Source organism: Candoia aspera, chromosome 2 (assembly GCF_035149785.1).
Source record: "Candoia aspera isolate rCanAsp1 chromosome 2, rCanAsp1.hap2, whole genome shotgun sequence".
Lineage (NCBI taxonomy): Eukaryota > Metazoa > Chordata > Lepidosauria > Squamata > Boidae > Candoia > Candoia aspera.
In genome coordinates this window covers 167,814,832-167,830,278 of record NC_086154.1, presented here as the reverse complement: position 1 = coordinate 167,830,278, position 15,447 = coordinate 167,814,832, and the positions used below count along the sequence as shown (strand labels likewise).

Sequence of the window (15,447 nt, the reverse complement as noted above, 5' to 3'; positions counted from 1 at the left end):
CAGAGTGATCCAAAGCATCGGGTTTTGTTGGATGAGGGCCCTGCGCCTGTTCTTTGGATCCATTTTGCCTCTGGTCTGGTGAATTCCTAGGCCCTGTGTGCCAACTTTGCAGATCCCTGTGACAATTGATTGGCTACATTTGTTTCTTTATGGCTTTATTTGTTATTTCCATTTTACTAGATTGTACTATTATGAACATTTTTAATTTGCAATTCAGAATTAATTGTAAATCAAAAATTGCTTAGAAATGAATTGGCTCCATTATCTCACCCTTTTTAGATTCTCACCCCTTTTAGCTGAAGCCTCCTTTCTTCCTGTTTGGTTTTACAATTGCCTTTTTTTAAAAAAATCCAACCAGTTTCAAAGAAAAGTTGGGGTTTGTGAATGGATAATTTTGGAAAAAAAAACATCTGCAGTCCCTTTCAAATTCTAAAAGTAGGCTTGCAGTTTTATGGAGGTCCAACAAGTATTACAACATTTGTATGACCTACATACTGTGCTCATTTTCTATTTATAAAAGCATTTTTGTACCATCCCTATTAAAACATACTTTTGAGACTCCTTTAAAGTTTACATAGATGGAAGTATTTAGCTATTTCTTTTTGTTAGCGATAATTCTTTATCCCATACTTTTCTTAATATTTCTGTACTGTGGTGGCCATGATGATAAGAAGTCCTGTTAAAACAAAATTTAGGAAAAAATGGTGTTAAACAACAGTGATAGACTCCAAAGCATATTACAAGCTGCTTTTGGAGATTTCAATCAGGTTAGAACTGCATGTCTCTTAACACAATGTTAGTGGCTTCTCTTTGAAAAATAAAAAAAAGCTTCAAAGCTGCCAAGCGGGGGTGGGGTGGGGGGAGTAAAGTTTAAAATACTTTTAGTAGGGAAAATAGTGGGTTTTAATTTTTTTTCCTATATAAGAGGGCAGATGTCAGGGTTTGGGGGTTTGTTCTGTGCATCTTTCATAATCCAGGGCCAGAGGGGAAGAAGAACTTTGCTGCAATAGAGTTTCCAAAATAGCTTGTGATACTAAAGGAGAAACTAGGAGGATACATCTGGAGGGCACCAGATTGGGGAAGGGTTGAAACCTAGGATAGCTCTGAAGTTGAAAGCAGTTCTGTGTGTTTATATAAGACGATGAAAGCCACTCCTAGTATATCATGTTGTTGGTATATTTCCCTTTTCTTTTTGTTTAAATGAGATAGCGTGCTTGTGTTCCTATATGCTTGGCTGTTGCTCTTAGGGAGTTGTGCATCATCAGAGAGAGAAAGGAGACGCTTTTGGAAAGCAGACTTCTGTCTCCCATATTAAACTGCTCAGCCTGCTTTGATTGCTTTGAAACTGTTGATAGCTTATCTCTCACTCAAGGGGCACTTGAATTGAATACCATGCAGTGTTAAATGCCCAAAGCAGTGGAACAGCAGCATTCCATTTACAGGTAGCTTATGCTGCATCGCTTTATTTACATAGCCATGCTCTAGTTTTTCACTTTGGCATTTTTGGTAAATAGCTAGAAACTAACAAGGCAGTAATATATTGAAGTACAACCTGCAAAGCCATCTACTCCATCACCATTTCTCAGGACAGAAAAGGGGAGCCCAAAACCTCTTTACATTCTTAGAGGGTTAGATGACCAATGGGTGTGACTTCACAGGTGAGGAAGACCTAGCACCTTTTTCTCCAAAGCTCTGCCCATTAACATAATCTGGTGTTTCTCAATTTCAGCAACTTTAAGATGTGTGGAACTTCAGCTCCCAGAACTCCCCAGCCAGTAGCTGGGGAATTCTGGGAGTTGAAGTTCACATATCTTAAAAGTATAAGGTAATCCCAACCCCAGCTGTCCCTTTTTCTGTGCACGAGGTAATAGAGAAAGAACACTCCTACCTTTCTCTGCACGTATGGATAAGACTGGATTTAGGAAAAGGCATGTGAGTTCTGCAAAGTGGATGTGGAGATCTCTTGGACCAGAAGTTTCCTACTTCTCCTTTAGGTTGTCAGGGTCATAGGCAAGCAAATTTGCTCTCCTCAGATTTCCCGCTTTTCCAACTGGAAGCAACATTTTGTGCCTCTCAGAAACTGCTGAATATATATCAAATCTCTCTTGCTTTTCTGTACTGTTTGTTTTACTTTTGCCCACCAGAGTTCCCTGGAATGCAGAAGAACTTCTATTCTTAAGTGTCCCTTCTGTGCTTTGAAATGGATGGTTTCTCACTTGTCTTGAGTTGGTTAGCAATATATACAATCCTATAATTATTGATATGGCATGGAACTCTGTTGGGATTTTTAGCATATAGTTGGAGCATGGAGTTTGTGTTTAGTGTCCAGAAGTTCAGCCAGATTGTCTTCTAGAATATTGCTTTTTTGCTGTTCTCTAGATGTTTTGGATTCTCATTAGTGGTCAGTGGGAAGGCATTGTGGATAATTTAACTTAAAAGTATCTGAAAGATACTAGGTTGCCTGATCCCGCTCTATTCCCTCCCTTTCCATTTTCTATCTCTGTATAACAACCCAGCCTCAGTGCTCTCCTGATATGTGAACTTCAAATCTCATAATTCTCAGCAATGCAAATGCAGGTGTCAGCCTTCTCAGGTAGACCAGACAGGAAACAGGACCAGATGGTTCTACTTTATTGTAAGGTTGTTGTTGTTTATTCGTTTAGTCGCTTCCGACTCTTCGTGACTTCATGGACCAGCCCACGCCAGAGCTTCCTGTCGGTCGTCAACACCCTCAGCTCCCCCAGGGACGAGTCCGTCACCTCTAGAATATCATCCATCCATCTTGCCCTTGGTCGGCCCCTCTTCCTTTTGCCTTCCACTCTCCCTAGCATCAGCATCTTCTCCAGGGTGTCCTGTCTTCTCATTATGTGGCCAAAGTATTTCAGTTTTGCCTTTAATATCATTCCCTCAAGTGAGCAGTCTGGCTTTATTTCCTGGAGGATGGACTGGTTGGATCTTCTTGCAGTCCAAGGCACTCTCAGAATTTTCCTCCAACACCACAGTTCAAAAGCATCAATCTTCCTTCGCTCAGCCTTCCTTATGGTCCAGCTCTCGCAGCCATATGTTACTACAGGGAACACCATTGCTTTAACTATGCGGGCCTTTGTTGTCAGTGTGATGTCTCTGCTCTTAACTATTGAGATTTGTCATTGCTCTTCTTCCAAGGATTAAGCGTCTTCTGATTTCCTGACTGCAGTCAGCATCTGCAGTAATCTTTGCACCTAGGAATACAAAGTCTTTCACTGCTTCTACATTTTCTCCCTCTATTTGCCAGTTATCAATCAAGCTGGTTGCCATAATCTTGGGTTTTTTGAGGTTTAGCTGCAAACCAGCTTTTGCACTTTCTTCTTTCACCTTCATCATAAGGCTCCTCAGTTCCTCTTCACTTTCAGCCATCAAAGTGGTATCATCTGCATATCTGAGATTGTTAATGTTTCTTCCAGAGATTTTAACTCCAGCCTTGGATTCCTCAAGGCCAGCTTGTCGCATGATGTGTTCTGCATACAAGTTGAATAGGTAGGGTGAGAGTATACAGCCCTGCCGTACTCCTTTCCCAATCTTAAACCAGTCTGTTGTTCCGTGGTCTGTTCTTACTGTTGCTACTTGGTCGTTATACAGATTCTTCAGGAGGCATACAAGATGACTTGGTATCCCCATACCACTAAGAACTTGCCACAATTTGTTATGGTCCACAATTTGTAAGGTTACATTAACAGCATTGTGCAAGTCTGAAAGGACAAATCTCTTTTACAGCCTGATAAGTCAGGGAGGTTCCTTCCCCCCTCCCCCCTTATGCAGCTGCAGGCTACTCCCTCTTATAGTTCCCTAGGCAGTATCTCTCCCCCCTCCTGCAAGGTCATTCCCACATACCAGTACAGCAGGTTTGAAGATTTCTGGTGTTGAAGCCTAGCCACCTGGAGGTCCCCAAAGCTACCCAAATATTGTGATGATAGCTCCCTCTTGCTTCTCAGTAGCCCAATCTTTGGGCTTGGGCTTGGTGTTCTTTTTTTAAAAAAAAACTTGTTTCTTTCCCAGTCATCCATCTGTAATGCATTTATTGTAACAACCAAGACCATCATTAGTAGCCCCATGTAGAAATGGAGAACAAATATTAGAATGAATGCCTGAAATTCTTCTTCCCAATATAGGAATAGAATTATATGAAATTAAAAAGAAAAAGCAGAGAGTAGGGGAAAAGTTGTAATTATTTTGTAAAAAAAATTCCTCTGACTCTGTAACAGCCCTGTTCAGTTTCTCTTTTATCCTTCTGATTTTTTCTGTTGTGCCTATAAGGAAACCTTCACCAAACTGGTGTTCTGCATGATGGTGGGAGCTGTAGTCCAAAACACGCTGCTTTGGGAATTTTGTGAGTTGGAATCTAAACTTATTAGCAGGATGCTAAATTGGGAAGGCTGCTCAAAGCCATTTTTAAAACCAAGTGGGATTTATCCTAATTGGAAACTCTGATTTTAAAGATTATATATGTCCAAAGTTTCAATACTGTATTTTTTAAAACAACCCAACCCAAGTATTGGAAGCAAATATAACATAGTCACATGATAGTGTTTCGAATCATATTCTGAGTCTGTTCTTCAGATTGTAAAGCAAAATTACTATGATAAGATTGGGCAGTTGATGGGTCAGAAATTGATAAATTGATCAGTCAGTCAAATATCTGAAGTATTAACTTATTTAGGACAAGAAACTACACTTTGCATGCAGTCTTGATATCCACTCAGAAATTAATCTCATTAACTTCAGTTAGACATTCTCAGGAAAAAGCACAAACATTAGAGACTTACAGCACAGCCATGTGCATGCTTTTAGTAATCCCACTGAGTCTAGTGAAGCTTTATTCTGAAATTAGAGGGTACAGGATTGCATTAAGCCTTCAGAAGCTTATTTCTGAATAGACCCAGATAGAATTGTGTTGTTACTTATCAGCAGGATGAATGGTTAATAAACTTGTTTTTGTAGTTTAACACGTATTTGAGATGCAGCAGAATTACCATTTTTTAAAGTTAATGCATTAAAAGGTTTAGTGGTGTTAGTTAAGGCTTCTACAAATGTGATTAATTATTGATTTCCTAAATGTTTCTCCTCTTTGGCTTTTGACTGTGGTCTAACGTATAAGTTTTGCTGCTGTCAAAAAAAATTAGAACGCAGATAACGCAAAGTAAACTGGGGCCAGTGTTTAAGTACATGGGTGCCAAGGAGACAATCAGTTTGTTCTCTCTGTACCTTGATCATCCTGCCTTCTGTCAGATTTCATTGGTCAGTTGAGCGACCTGTGGGAAAGCTGAACAGTGGAGCTGCATGGCTCAGCCTTCAAGATGGGGTCCCACCACACTTCATTGTGTCTAATTTTTCAAGGAACTGCAGCACCATCACTGAGATTATTCTTTTTCTAAGGCAGTGAGCTTTCCTGTGTTACTAAGCTGTGAACTATGTACAGCTTGCTATTGCTGGCAAAGTCTGCTATCACTGTAACTAAAACTTATCTGGGGAACTTGTTTTGACTTAGGGTTGTTAGGAAGACTAAATATATCCATTGACATGCACACATAGTATGAAAATTAGACCAGAAACTGCACAAGCCTGACTAACCAAGCTTAACACTGCCAACCAGTCTTGTATTACTCTTTTTGAGAGCTTGTTCCACTCTGCAGCTGCCAGTTGCTCACTAATACTCCGTACACACTGTTGCTAACATGAAGGCTGAATCTTGCTATCATATTTAATAGCCATCAAAATTCTTGGTTTCCATGCATTTGTGGACTCTTATTTAAGACTGTTGAGATAAGCACAATTCACACAGGTTGTGACAAAAATATTCATAGTTGTGTCAGATGGTCACGAAAAATAACAATAACAAAGCCTCTGTGCCTTTAATAATTGAAATTAAAGAAAGATATCTATGTGTGTAGAGGAGAACATGTAGTATTTAAAATCTTCTTAAAAATCACATCTGTGCTATGTGCACATGTATTCTGTTTCCGTTATTTGAAAAAATGAGAACGTGTAAACAAATAACAAAAGTGCTATATTGACAGCATAGTTGAAGAAAGTGCTAGTTTGCTCTAGCACAGTGTTTTTCAAACTTGGCAACTTTAAGCTGTGTGAACTTCAACGTGCTGGCTGGGGAATTCTGGGAGTTGAAGTCCACACAGCTTAAAGTTGCCAAGTTTCAAAAGCACTGCTCCAGCAGCTACTTGTCAGCTGATGTCTGTTGTTTATATTGTACTGTCAGGTTAAGATTGTTCTTGGACAAGTGACATAAAAAAAGAAACCAGTAGAAAGATGGATCCTAGTCCCATGAGGTAAAGCTGGAGAAGGCTGAGAGGAGGGCATCTGAGATGATCAAGGGGCTGTGGAGCAGCTTCTCTATGAGGAAAGGTTGTGACATTTGGGGTCCTTTAGCCTTGAAAGGAGGTGAATGAGAGGGGATATGATTAAGATCTACAAAATCCACATGATGTAGATCAAGTGGACAAGGAAAAGCTATTTTCCCCTTCCCAGAATACTAGAACCAGAGGTTACCCAATGAAATTGAATATGAGATTGACTTCTTATCTCAGTCTTTCCCCAAGTATCCAGAAGATGAGAGGTTGGGGAAGGCTGTGCTATCTAATCCTTTCTCTTACTATTTGCTATACTGGGTTCTGTATGGGAACAGTTTGTCATCCAGGTTTGCTAGAACATCTACATCTGAGGAAACATCTGATGTAATTCAAACATTTCAAATCTTTGAATTGTTATATGTGATGATAATTTCTAAAGTTGAAGTGCTAGGCGTAAACCTGTTTGTCTACCAGCACTGTAACTAGCAATTTCTGTGGAAGAATTCAAACAATTATATCTTCACTTAATGCACTGTGGTAATGAGTGAGCCTTTTGATTACATTAGGTACTATCTTCATTCCTATCTTGTAACCACACCAGGAATTTTCCATTAAAATATCACTTTCTTAGAAAATGTGGGTCATGGCTTCAGAATTTACTAAGATGGATTATCTATCTAGTTTATATATAATTGGACCCAGAAGATGACACCCAGTGATTTACATCATAAAAATAAAAATGTAAGAAGAGAAAAAACATGTTTTTAAAAAAACCATTTCAATTTTTTAGCTGTTTTTGATAAAAGTGTTGCTCAAGCCTTTCATCCTTCTGATGTTTTGGATCACAACCCACCATCATTCCTGTCCATTGACTGTGACTGATGGGAACTATAGGTCAACTCATCCAGACAGCACAATGTTGGATGTTTTCCCAGTTTGTTCACTTGATTTTGTGAAGGGATTGCAGGTACCACAAGAAAAAAAAGCACAAAAAAACTCTTGTATGGGTGTCAGCATTTATTTGACTAAGTATTGCTTGGCTAGCGTTTACATTTCTTTATCTGGAAGTACACAGGAGGAAGAGAGATTACTTGGTGGTGGGAGGAAAGAGGAGGACTACAGGAGAAAATTTTAGTATGAGAAAAGTGAGGTTGGAATCTATACCATTACCCTTCAATGAGCAGGGTCATCTACTGGATGGCAAATTATTTTGCGATAAATTGAACCGAAGCCGCAGTCAAAATTAAAAGAATGACTAACACTGCAAGAAGAATTAAGTAACCATCTTGAATTATTCAAAGCAATTTTTCATTTCCTGTTTTCTCTGAAGAGAACAGGCACGCTATTTGGCAAAAGATCACTTTTTAGAACATTCCAGATTTTTATTTTTATTTTTTTTTGGTAAGTTCCTTTGGAATAAACACATCTGAGCAGTATAACCTTTTAATAGGGACTCAGTAGCCTCTGTTCTGGAAGATGACTTGCTTGACGATGCTGACGTGATAATTTTATAGCAAAGGTGAAACCTGTAGCAGGAAGTTCAGAAAAATCTTAGTTGCTTCCTAGGAGTTGTGAGAACTTGGAGCACACTTTTGTTAGACCAACTTCAGATAATAGTTTATGTAGCTAACAGTAAGAGGCATATGAAAGTCGTTCAGACATTTGTCCCTTAGATTTGAAAGGTGTTGGAGTCTTCAGTTTTACATCTATTCTTCTCATGTTTCAAAATTCTGATACCTTTGTCATGAGCTGTCCAAATATGCTGGACTAGTAACTTTTATTAAATAACTGATTGACAGTGAGTTATTCATGGCCAGCAGCAAATATGGATAATAGCTGTATGAATAAGGGAAGAATAATCATGTGTGGGGGTTCCTTCCTAGTTGCTTTGTCCAGTGTTGACTGCTAGAGCTCCATGATATAAATCTTTTAGTCCACATTCTAATTCCTCAGCCATTTATTATAGTGACTAATAAAGTAGCAAGTACTGTAAAGTAGAATGGGCACAGAGTCACTGTTAATTTAAAAAAAAATCGACCACATAATTGGTGACCAGGAAGCAGTACGTGACCAGTTTCATCCTTTTTGGGAATCATTAAGACATATATAGCCAGATATTATTCTGTGAAGTTCAAATCCTTTACTGGGAATTGAATTCATGGGTCACTGCATTTTAGATAACTGTATGCAGTACATTAGCTTTAGAAGCTATCTAGGTCCTAATTCTCAGCAATGTTGCAGGAAGGAATATATAGAATCTATCAGTATAGTATATACACACCAGCTCCCATGTATGAGTTTTATATGACTTCCAACCGTGGGGTAGATAACATGTAAAGCCTTGTGTATGGGAGCATGACATAATGTAACATCTGTATATATCTTTCTGAGTGGTTAAGGGAAGGTGGACTGTCTATACCATTTGATAGATGCATCATTGCTGGAAATCTCCAAAGCCTCTCTAGGTTGATCAGGAAACTAAGATTTTAGGGCTGCAGTTCTGAAAAACTGGTTAAAGAGCAATCTACTTATTTGAAGGTAAGCACCATTCAAATTCTCTGGGTCTTAATTTGAAAAAGTTATGCACATAGTTTGGCTGTAAATGCCAAATTCATAGTAGGACTCACTGTGACCGAAGAAGCTTTTCTTAGCTTTTTGTGTACACATACCCATAAACTTGGGTGGATATTTAATATAAATAATAAAAATTGGCATATTTAGCTCCTATTTAGATTTAGCTATAGATTTGAAAATGATGTAAATAAGAAAGAAGAAGGGTTTGAAGAATGAAGCTTGCAAGATGAAGATAACTGGAGAAATGCCAAGATCTTTGAAAACCTTGACCTGCTCAATTTGGTAGTTATTGATCTTCCAAATATTGGGGTGGTTAGCATGCTGCTTGGTGAATTCAACCATCTTCATTTTCATGTGGTTGATTTCTAATAATTCAGAGTGGCCATAGGATGCTAATGAATGAAGGCTGTGTTGCAGCTCTACTTGAGAAACAAACACAAGATCACAGTATCATCAGCAAAATGGCAGACTGGAGTTTGGTCTACTGACTAGAGAAGAGGGATAAAATTTGGCTTTGGTAAGAGCGCTGCGGGTTAAACCGCTGAGCTGTCGATCGGAAGGTCGGCGGTTCGAAACCGCGCGGCGGGGTGAGCTCCCGTTGCTCGTCCCAGCTTCTGCACACCAAGCAGTTCGAAAACATGCAAATGTGAGTAGATTAATTGGTACCGCTTCGGCGGGAAGGTAACGGCGTTCCGTGAGTCATGCTGGCCACATGACCCGGAAGTGTCCTATGGACAACGCCGGCTCCAAGGCTTTGAAACGGAGATGAGCACCGCCCCCTAGAGTCGGACACGACTGGACTTTACGTCAAGGGAAACCTTTACCTTTACTAAGAGCTTCAACAAGATTGTTGACATAAAAAGTAGATAATTGAAGGGCCGGGATACATCCCTGTTTAACTCCCTTAAAAGTTGGAACAGGATCAGTTCTCTACTATTTGAGCATTGGACTGCATTGTAGCACATTCATGCAACCTCATAATTAATTTCAGGAGCCAGCGATTAGTAAAGGAAGCTGCTAGTTTTTGCCACAACCTCTCATGAGGGATTCAATCAAATGCTGCTTTCAGGTCTATGAAAATAGCGTAAAGAGCATCTCGAGGAGTGTACTGGGTACAGAGGTAATGCAAAGTGATACATGGATCAGCAGTAGGAAAACCTGGTCTAAAACAGGCTTGCTCCATTGCTAATTTTTTTTTTTCTTGGACCATCTGATCAGCAAGCTTATAAAAAAGATGCTTAGCATATAATTTGCTAATTATACATAGTAAGATGATAAGATGGTATTTACCTCGATTGGTTTTGTCACTTTTTTGTGTATTGATATTATAATGGAATTAGTCCATTCTTTGGGGATTTGCAGGGAGGTGTTAATGTTAGTGAATAAGGAAGCTAAAACAGGAGCCCAGGAATCAGGATTTTGTTTTAGCATTTCTGGGAAGATCAAGTCCCCTCCAGGAGCTTTGCCACTTTTAAGATGGGCAATCAAATCCATTACTTCTGGTTTGGAGACCAGGGGCCAGTCAGAGAATTAGGGATTGTTGGATGTATGTCGGAACCCTAGACTGTGGTTTGGAACAACACACTATAGTAGTATCCAAGTTTCACATGATACTAGATTATCCATTCTAGGTCTTGTAGACACAGAAGAAACAAGGTGCCAGAACATGGTGTCATTTTTGGCTAAGACTGATACAATCAGTCTGTCCCACTCTGCCAACTGACTTGCCCACTTCTTACTCAGGAGAACCTTGTATTTCTGTTTTTGGAAATAAAAGATATCCTGGGAGGAGGGAGCATTACTATCCTTGGATTTGTGGGTGGTGATCACTAAGGCTTTGGCATGAACCACACTCTTGATCAAGCCAGGGTTTGGAGAATTTAGTGCAGGCTCTTTCCACTGGCTCAAAAGTAGACTTTATGTATTCCCACATTGATCAAATAATACTGTATCTTGGAAATTATCAAAAATGGTCTGTGTTGTGCTGGTTTCAGTCGTAGCCTGTTTCAGATGATGGGCTGTGAATGAATTTATGAATTCAGTATACAGGTTCTAGCTTACGTGACCATTTGGGGTGGAACAATCTCTCAGTTGTTGAAATTAACTTTAAAGGAAAAGTAAAAGAGCTTTGTCGGGGAAGATGGTCATTTAGAATGTGTTGGATAAAAATTTCATTATGGTGGGCAATGTCAGACCCCTGAGTTAACCTTGTTTTCAGGGTTTTTGCCAGCAAGTTCTGCAGCATCACTCTTTAACAGAAATTGAGCAGAATGTAAAAGGGGATCTGCTACAGCTCTAGAAGAAGGTGCAGGGGTTTCATCTCGAGATGTGGAGAGAAGGGTATAATGAATTGGGAGAATTGGTGGTTTTGACAGCTTGAGGTTGAAGAAGCAGATTCTCCTGCTTTCTCAAGTTTCAAGATTATTATTATTATTACAGCCCTAAGACCAGATACAATCAAAATATCTAGTAATAGCAGTGTTACATTCATATACTGTGTGTATACACACCAATCATGTCCAATTCTTGGAGACTGCCTGGACAAGTTCTTGCAGTTTTATTGTCAGGTTTTTCAGAAGTGATTTGTCATTGCCTTCTTCCTAGGGCTGAGAGAAAGTGACTGGCCCAACGTCACCCAGCTGGCTTTGTGCCAAAGGCAGGACTAAAATTCATGGTCTCCTGGTTTCTAGCCTGATGCCTTAAGCACACTGGCTCTCATATATACAGTATATAAAACAGAAAAACAGAAAAACAGTAAGTATGATAAGATCTAAAATAATTAAGAATAAAAATACTAAAATAAATCAAAATAAAATACTATTTTAAGAAATTCTAAACCTAAGTAATGGTGCAGCATATCATACAGATGGTAGCACAAAACTGGGCAACTTGGGAGGATATTTTCGAGTCCTTGTCTGAAAGAAGTAGCCTTCAATAGAAATCACACTCCCTACCTGGAAATTTGTTCAAAATCAGATATATAAGGGTCTGTCTAGAATCCTTATACAGGGACTCTAGACAGTATAATAACATATGGCTTAGAGTTCCTATTGAGCCATCACCACGTGGACATAACCAAACGTGCATAGGAATACCTTTAACATGTCCAAAAAGGACTGCTGAGGGCAGAGCATCCGGCCTGGCTAAGGTGAAAGCCTTTCAAAATTTCCCTTTTGGAAGAAAATGATAAATATTGGGCTGTAGCTCCTTACTTAAATTTGTTTAGAGATCTATAACCCAGATTCGTTGTTTGAGGGCAGTTCTAGCCCAGCAACTGAATTTTATATAAAGCTTTTCTAAGCCACGATGATTTAAAACGATCTCTTAATACTAATGGGGCTAAACCTATAGGAAGTAGAATTAACTTTAGCCAGAAGGTAAGAAGAAACTGTGCTCTGGCATCCAGTGAAACTATACCTGTTTCTACCTGTAGGATGGCATTTTTGATACTTTTGATACTTTGATCAATATGGCTCTAATAAACTGATTCTGAATGGTTTCAATAAAATTAAGTTTTGCGAGGGAACAGATTTGGGAGCCACACAGAAGCTGAGGGACTACCTTAGCTTGAAAAACCATACAAGCTGCAGGGATATACTGGGCTCGTTTTGAATGTTAAAATCTTAAAATAGCTGGTGAGGTATGCTGTGCAACACTTGCCCTGTTTAAAAAAAAAGCATTCAAGGATAAGGAAGCATGGAACTGCACTCCAAGGTATTTATAGGTGTGCTTTTTCCGTAACAGTAGGAGTTGGTGTCAGATTACCAGATCGGCTTTGAGATGTAAAGTAGTAAAATCTTGTTTTAAATTGTTCAGGCTTTCTGTAATAGTGGTTCAGGTCAGACCACTATTACATACTTGTGAGCTGTGAAAAATGTGCAGTTCTGCCACCTCTGACCTTTGTGGGGCAGGACCTATTTGGAAAATCTGCCCCAGGTGCCTGATGGATCCAACTGTTTCCAGAGGGCACTTAGGGAGCTCCCAGTAATCTAGTGGGCACCTCTGCCCAATACTCGGTAAGCCAAAATAAAGAGCTGAATGAGATTTTATCTGAGAAGCCTCGTTCTGCTGGTCAGTCCCAGTTGGCCTCTTGGTGAGGATTTCCAAAAATGCAGGAAAACAACACCTAGATCACTGGTAGAAGACAAAAAATGATTCTGACCAAATACAGTGTTTGGGCCTACATTGTTCTGATAAGAGAGGCAAAGCACCTTTATTTTCCTTCCTTACTGAGTCTGCACATTGTCATCCTGCAGCTTTTTTGAGGGTAACTAATCCCCTATTAGGGAAAAGCCAACAGCAAGCTCCTTTGTCTGGTCACCATGACCAATTTTGCACAGCACTTTGCTAATGAGCTGCTCAAATTGGCCAGAATCTTGACTTTAGCTTAGTCTCCCCCAAACCAGAGAAAAGTTGGATGGCAGCTCAGCTGGGGATTATAGGAGTTGTAGTCCAAACCATTTGGAAAGTAGTACTGTAATTTGTAGAAGGCAGCTTTAGAAAGTTGCTGGAGTTTGGAGCAGCCTCTGTATGAGTCTCTATATTGGGTGTGCCTCTTGATGACGAGGCCCTTTAGAGCAGTGACTCAGGCAGTGGAGATGCCATATGTATTGTCCTCTCTGAGTGGGCTGTCTCTGCATTGTAGTTCTTGAATGAACAGTTCACAACCAAAACAGGAATGTGGCACAATCGGACAGAAGCTGATTAGGAGGAGGTGAGGCCTGTCCTAACAACCAGGAAACACACTGAGACAATGAACTGGTCTCTAATATTTATTGCTAGTACTTAACAGGAATCCTAACAAACTGAAGAAGCGTGGGAAAAACCCAGACATATAACCCCCAAGGATTAAGGCGGTCCCGATCTGTGTCTCTTTGAATGGCTGAACAATTCCTCAGTGCTACGCATGCGCTTGACAGTCTGGATGGGAGCCCCCTGCTCGCCATCCTTACTCATGACAAGGCCTAAGCAAAGGAGCATGCAGAAGCTTGGGAGCACCATGTGCACACATGCATGGTAATCTCTATCCTTGCTTGTAGGAATCTTCAATTTAATTTATGGGTTTCTTGTGGCACATCATCTGAAAATCTAAGTGACTATTTTTATTTATTACTCAAATTTAGCCACCGCCCATCTCCCCCAGAAGAGGGACTCTGGGCGGTTTACAATAAAATCCCGCACGAAACATAAACATTAAAATCACATAAAACAATTGTCATAAAATACAATAAATAAAATCCAAGAAAGATGTAAAATCCAGGGTGGTGGGAGGGACTCTAGGGTGCGAGCCACCCCCAACTATAATATATTTGAACGGAGATCTGCCCAATACAGAATGCAGTAATCCAGTTGTAAGGTTGCCAAAGCTAGAATTACTGTGGCCACGTCCCTCCTGCCCTTTATTTTTATAAGATTGGGGCAGGTCCATGTTTAAACATCCAGTCTTCCACTGTCAATCACATTTTCCTAAAGAAGAAGAAATGTTGCCCTTTCTCAGACTTTATGGAGCCTTTTGCTATGTGATCTTGGTCCAGATATTCTGAGCAGCTAATGTAATTTGGAAAGAGGATGGGATTGTGCATGTGTGTTTGTGTTAAGAGAGTGTGCTGAAACCAGGCGAATGGGTTGTCAGCTATAGTGTTAGTGATTCCTTTTGCTTCATAGTTTCGATGTGGAAGCATTTGGAGAGGCATAGTTTCAGTGGGTGAAAACTGAAAAGAGGTTTTGCATGTGGTTAGTGCTGAAAGTTTTCTTTAAAAGAGCAAAAAAAGCTAATGCCTCTGTCCCCCCTCCCCCCCCCGGCAGTTAGCAAGATGATTTAAGAATGACTCTAATAAATTTCCACTTCTAAATAGCGATGTATTCATTGCTGAGTTGAAGTTTGTGGATTACAATTATGCAAACTCATCATGGTCTGCCAAGTTGAATTTTATTTATATGTTACTTTTACAGCATAGATTTTAATTCCATGATAGAAAACAAGACAATATAGAGTTCCCAGATAGTATCTCATCCAGGAACCTTCCATCTAATTCAGCCTTTCTCAACCTTTTGATCCTGGAGGAACCCTTGAAATATTTTTCAGGCCAAGGGGAATGCCTGCACATTTAGCCGCAAATACAGGCCACAAGTTACAAAATGATTATATTTGTTTCATGTGTAGGCCTGTGTATATGCATTAACAGTGTTCTTAAATAAAAATAAAGAAACGTACCTCTTTAATGTGAAGTTGCCCAAATTTGAAACAATTTTTAAAGTAAATTGTGATCTCCCAGGGAACCCCTACTGGCCTCTCACAGAACCCTAGGCTTCCACAGAACCCTGGTTGAGAAACCCTAATCTAGATACTCTGAATATTACCACCATCACAGATATGATTATAAATACTAGCTTATCTGAAATAATAGTCATTTGTGGCTAAATGGTAAGAAAGAATCCCTGAAATGTAAAAAAGAAATAACTCAGTTTAGTTTAGAAAAGTTTTACAGTGGATCATCAGAAGATGTAATTTCTGTGGGTAGCTTTTAACAAG

General features: G+C 39.6%; 1 protein-coding gene across 1 annotated transcript in view; it reads left to right on the top strand.

Annotated features, from left to right (window-relative positions):
- B4GALT1 (beta-1,4-galactosyltransferase 1) overlaps positions 1-15,447 on the top strand; it is a 49,110-nt gene that overhangs the window by 1,338 nt on the left and 32,325 nt on the right. The window lies entirely within an intron of this gene.